Consider the following 6,000-nt stretch of genomic DNA (forward strand, 5'->3'; position numbering starts at 1 on the left):
AGAGTCCTGAGGCTGAAAGGAATCGGCACGTGACGTGGCAAAATCCTCATTTATCTCCAAAATGAGAGGGTGCTCTTCCTCCTGGTCTCAGCTGATAAAACTGCTGAACGCAAGCTGTGACTGGCAGCTGGGCGTTTTGGAGAAATGTCCCAATGTGACACGGCACAGCCACGTTGTGAATCACAGAACCACAGCCTGGTTGAGGTTGGAAGGGACCTCTGGAAATCACCCAGCCCAACCCCCTGCCGAGCAGGATCACCCAGAGCACATTGCACAGGACGGCACCCAGGCGGGGTTTGGGATATCCCCAGAGAAGGAGACCCCACAGCCTCTCTGGGCAGCCTGTCCCAGCGCTCTGTCACCTCACAGCACAGAAGTGCCCCCCCAAATTCAGCCAGACCCTCCCTGCCCCTGCCCCTCGCCCTGTGGCCGGGCTGCCACCCGCCATCGCCGTCCCGCGGGGCAGCGGCACCACCTGGTGGCGGCCGCGGGCACCGGCGGGCCCCGGGCCACGGACATCAATGCCAGGGGGTCCCTAAAGCGACCACAGGGACATTGGGTCCGGGAGGGGGGCTTCTCACTAAAAGAGGGACGCAGAACTTCTGGAGAGGCTCCAGAGTAGAGTCACGGAGATGATGAAGGGGTTGGAACATCAGTCCTGTGAGGAAAGGCTAAGCGAGCTGGGCCTGTTTGCAGAAGAGATTGAGGGGGGATCTTATACAACTGGTACAAATACCTGAGGGGACAACGTAAAGAGGATGGGGCCAAACTCTTCTCAGTGGTGGCCAGTGATAGGACAAGGGGTAATGGCTGTAAATTGAATCACAGGAGGTTTCATCACCGTAGAAGAAAGAAGTCCTTTATGGTTTGGGTGACAGAGCGCTGGGACAGGCTGCCCAGAGAGGCTGTGGGGTCTCCTTCTCTGGAGATACCCAAACCCCACCTGGGTGCCATCCTGTGCAATGTGCTCCGGGTGATCCTGCTTGGCAGGGGGTTGGACTAGATGATCTTCAGAGGTCCCTGCCAACCTCGGCCAGTTTGTGATTCTGTAGCTCTGTCTGCATTACAAGCAAATAGGGGCACAGTTATACCAGCCTACATACGGTGCAGGTTAGTTTGGGCCACTGAACATATCCCAGTAAAAATTAGTATTAGTCCTGTAATATATGAGATGAAATTGGGAACTGGAATGCCAGAAATGAATTTTTCTGGAATATGTTCGCAGTCTGCCTCTTCTATACTGACTGCCTGGCATCCTGACTGCCTGGAGCACATCGTGGAAACAATATAGGGCACATCCGACATTTAAAGGACCTAAATTTGTCTGAAGTGCTCACAGGTATACTAAAGAAAATAGGAGGAGTTTTGAATCTCATACAAAGTAATTCAACAAACTTTGGGTGGTTATCTATTGCAGTGACAATGATAACCACTCAGGATAGCCAAAAGAGGCAGATGGCAAAAGTGACTGCCAATCTAATGGAAAATAACTCTCAGGCATTAAATTGAGCAGTATCTCTGGCTGTTTATTGTACCAAACATCACTGCTGGCAACTGAAACTGTGAACCAGTTATTAGATTTTTTTTATTATTATTATAATTTTTTATTATTTTGGAAAGAGTTAATTTCTTTCTGATGGGCAATGCAACAGAGGTCCTGTGTTATGAGGGTCAACAGATGACTGGTACTAATTTTCAGGTTGGCAATGGGATGGTTCTTTTACAACAGGATGGTGGCTTGTGGATTTATTAGAGGAGTATGGACAGTGGGATATAAAACCTTGCCTTAACTTACTGAATGTCTCAGGTGAAGGGCCGTGGGAACCTCATTTACAAGGGGAATGGGTACACATAGTAAGACCTCAAGTTTAACCAACCACAGTTGGAAATGAACAATTTCACAGCATGAACTTTCTGCACCCTCTACTGAGCCCTGTGGTCCACAGTGACTATCACCACATCGGTGGGAACAAGGCAGACTGGGAGCCTCAGTGTTCAACAGAGGTAGACCACGGTAGGAGCATGGATGCCCCCATGCTGTAGGCATGCTGACATGCAGACCCAAACTCTCCAGGACAGCAAAGCAAAGCCCCTCGTACAATCCTGCCGGACTCCTTCAGCTCCCTGCCCAGAAGACTTGGTGTGGGAAGGTGAAGTGAGGAGGAGTGGGCTTGAACACTGATGTCACCCTGACATAGTGGAGAAGGAAGGGGGATGAGATTGTAACACAACAGTGGTTGGGTGTAATCTATAAGATTTAAGAATGATAATTAGTTTTATAGTTGTGTGTGCTTTTAACCATTTAATTGCTTTATTAGTTTCTTAGTGCTGTATTGTTCAATGAATAAACATCATATTCTCAAGCCTCCAGTCTAAAGGAAGAGAAGGTAGACCTGTGAGGTAAAGCTACAAACACCTTTTACTAAGCCTGCCATGCTGTTACTGTCCACTGACATTATTCTTATTCCCCACTCTCACAACTTTCATGATATTGTGACCCTTGATGAGCAGTAGTGAATATGAATCACAAAAACCTGTCTCACAAAAAGCATGCCTCCTGACAGGAAGACTAAGAAGTGCAGCTGCTAATACAAACAGGCTTCACAAGCAAACAATTCACCAGGTTGGGAAAGGCATGAGGTGACCCAACATGACTCTTCCTCGCTATGGTAACTCTGCATTCACCCATTACCCATGGGTGTCACTTGTGTGTTTAACGAACATCTTTCAATGTGTTTCAGTACAGAGCTGTAGAAACATCCTGCATGTGATTTTGAAGAAGTTTGGAAGCTGTGACCATGGTCTTACCGGAAGTGTTCCTGTGCCTGCATGCTGTATCTGTTCTGGGTCAGACAGATGTCTTAGGTGTGATGGAAAACCAGTGACAGCTAGGAGAGGAGAGATGATTTTTGACCAGCTATTGTCCAGTAACATTTCTGCGCAGTTTTTTCCATCCTGAGAGGAAATGAAGTAGAACTGAACCAAACAAGGTTGTGAGGCAGCAGGGAGGGACTGCTTGTCCCAGATGGCCTGCCACCACCCAAGGAGTTGCACTGCACAAGGAACCCCTTGGCACAGCTGACAGGGAGTAACATCTTCCACTTCTCAGAGCCATCTGGGATGTATCTACAAGGACTTCCTAGGCAGAAACCAATTCCTTGAATGGTTGCCAAGCAGGATGGAAGCAAGCTCTGCTAGAAATCACTGCATGCCTCTTTGGCCTCAAACCACAGCACTGCAGCTAGTGCAAAGTCAGCTGCCACACGCATGGTGAGGGACAAGCAATGACACTTGGGAGCAGGTTCTGGGAAGCTGAGCAGCAACCGAGAATGCTCACCTCCCTCATCTCTTCCAGAGGTTTGTTGGTCTGTTTATTAACAGTTTGTGCAGCTTGGCAGGACCAGGTGGCAAAATTTACTGCACTGTTAGTGTATCATCCCTTAACATTTTTTTTAAACAACTACCAACTTTTGCTACCCTTTTGAAAGGTGCCCTACAGCAAAACACTGCAAGCACTCCTGTTCATCAGACTTTCTCACTGTGCTACTTAGCCCTCATCATCTACAACAGCTTCATCTCCATTTTGCTTCTGCATGTTTTCCTCTCAGAGTAGCTCATCTCAAATTCCAGGAACAAGCCATCCCCAGGCAGGAGCATCCCAGCAGCCTCTTAGATGGAGGCTGATGCAAAGTAATCATGTGGCTCATTAGGAATCTTATTTATTTGCTCCTGGTAATAACTGACAAATCCATTTTTTTTTTTTTTTTTTGGTAGGCGTCATGTTTCTGATATATGCATAAAACCAAATGAGATGGTGTAAATACTTGCTCTTCACATTCCAGTGCAGCTCGTGTAATCTTGTATACATTAACTGTGAGTGATTAGCTGCCCTTGTTTGAACTGGAACTTGTTTTGCTCAAACAGCATTTGAAACAGTTAATTTCAGCTGCATTGATTTATCCCTTGCTTTCCTAGCATCCTTTTGTTCAGTCATATTCACGTCTCCTAAATTACAGTTCTTTGGAGTAGCATTTAAAGAGTTTTTCTTCTTTTACCTTTAGAACCTATCATTTAAATAGCCTCCTTTTCTTTTGAAATCTCCTTTTCTAAAGACCAGTGGCAGAGCATTTTGGTATCATTCCTTTTCAGCAGTGAATATAATAGTTTTTCCTGTGACTCAGCTCCTGTTGCTCTAGGAATTACCTTGTGTCCATTATTTAAGAGAGACACAGAAAGTTTTTAATAATGTTTCTTCTTCCAGTAGTGTCAATTTCAAAATAGATAAGGTGCCATATAATTAAAAAAGAAAAAATCTCTATTCTGAAAAAAAGAGAAATAAAACCCACCATAATGAAAAGTATTATTGTTATTATTATTTGTGTGTGTGTGTGTGTGTGTGATTTAGAGCTACTAGTTACTCCCTATGACAATATTAAAACTGACAAATTTTTGCTAACGTGGTGGATGTGAGGCATAGAGTCCATCAGTCCTGCAGTACATTCTTTCTCCAGGAAATTGCTTGTTAAATGGTTCTTATTTCATACTCTACTTCCTTAAGGTCCCAATTCATAAAAGATTTAAAAGAGCTCCTTTCTAAGAGTTTTTCACCCTTCACATAAAATAGCACTTTGATGTATAAAAAAAAGTGTACAAATGCAAATACTCAGGGTCCATTAAAATTTATGACTAAAGCAGGCATTCCTAAAGCACAAGTTTATTCTAGTGAAGCTCATCTTCTGTGCTCCCTTTGTAGCTCATGGAGAAAGAGATGTCCTCCAGAGGGTGGTTTGGAGCAGCTCACTGGTGTCTGAAACCCCACATGTTTCTCTGCGTTGACTACAGGATATCCCTCCTCCCAGATTTTCCTATCTCCGTGTTTGAAACGAGGCCAAGACAAATCCTACATTTTGCAAGGTGCAGAGCATGTACCTCTCACCTTCCATCTTATTTCCATGCCTTGGTCAGTGGGGAAAGGCAGATCATGCTGAAAAGGAAAGCACAAGCATCCCATTGGATTCATGGCTGTGAAAAAGCAAGGAATGAATCGTTCTTTCTCAAACCTCCCAGATGGGTTAAGCAGCTCTGGGAGGCCAGTGCACACAAAGCAGCAGTGTGGTTTCTGGGCACAGTGAGGAGAGCTCTGCACTGGGGCTCTCTCGTTAATGAGCTGAAAACTTTCTGAGCTGAAAGCCAATACCAGCCTAATGGGAAATCTGCCTCCACCCATGCTGCATCATTTTTACATTATTGAACCAACTAGGGATTGTTTAATCAACAAAGACAGCAGGAAACCTTCGAAAAGCAGACAAGTGAAGTGTACGGCTTGTTTGTGCATTAATTTTGTTCATGCTCAGGTCTCCCAGGTTTCCTTTCCTCAAGGGGGCTTTCTGCCTCTTGTCGGCCAACATCTCCAGTTTCTCTGGGAGGAATTTCTGTGGTGTCTGGGTGCCAACAGTGTGTGTCTACGTCCACCAGTTTCATCCTCATACTTGTGACCAGCTGCGTTACAGGAGCTGCTGCTCACTCAGCCTGGATCTCCGTAACAATGACCACGACACCACTTGTGTTACATCTCGTTTGTTCAGAAGGACTAAAGATTTTTTCCTGCACTGGAGAAGTTTCCTGACCCAGCTGTGATTGTGTCATAGGAAAGATTAAATCTGAAGACACAAGACATGCAATGCACTCTTCCATGAGAAGAAAACTATATTTTAAAATCCCAGTGTATACTTATTGATCCTTCTCTATGCTTAAGTCAAAGCATGGACAATATGTCTGAATTTTGAAATATTTCCTTTAACTATCTGAATTTGTTCCCATTCTAGCCCTTTATTGGGCAATGACCCTTTTTTTGTTAAACACACAGGACGTGAAGTGCCACAGAAACATAATCCATGGCCTGGCTTGTTTATCTTATTGTCTCATCTCTGTTTTCTAGATAACACAAGAGTGTAATCTGTAAACTCTTCAGGGCCAAGACATGGTTTCTACACCCAAAAT

General features: G+C 44.9%; 1 protein-coding gene across 6 annotated transcripts in view; it reads right to left on the reverse strand.

Annotated features, from left to right (window-relative positions):
• Positions 1–6,000, reverse strand: part of ZDHHC20 (zinc finger DHHC-type palmitoyltransferase 20) — a 319,226-nt gene that overhangs the window by 162,093 nt on the left and 151,133 nt on the right. The window lies entirely within an intron of this gene.

Source organism: Anas acuta, chromosome 1 (assembly GCF_963932015.1).
Source record: "Anas acuta chromosome 1, bAnaAcu1.1, whole genome shotgun sequence".
NCBI classification, from domain to species: domain Eukaryota; kingdom Metazoa; phylum Chordata; class Aves; order Anseriformes; family Anatidae; genus Anas; species Anas acuta.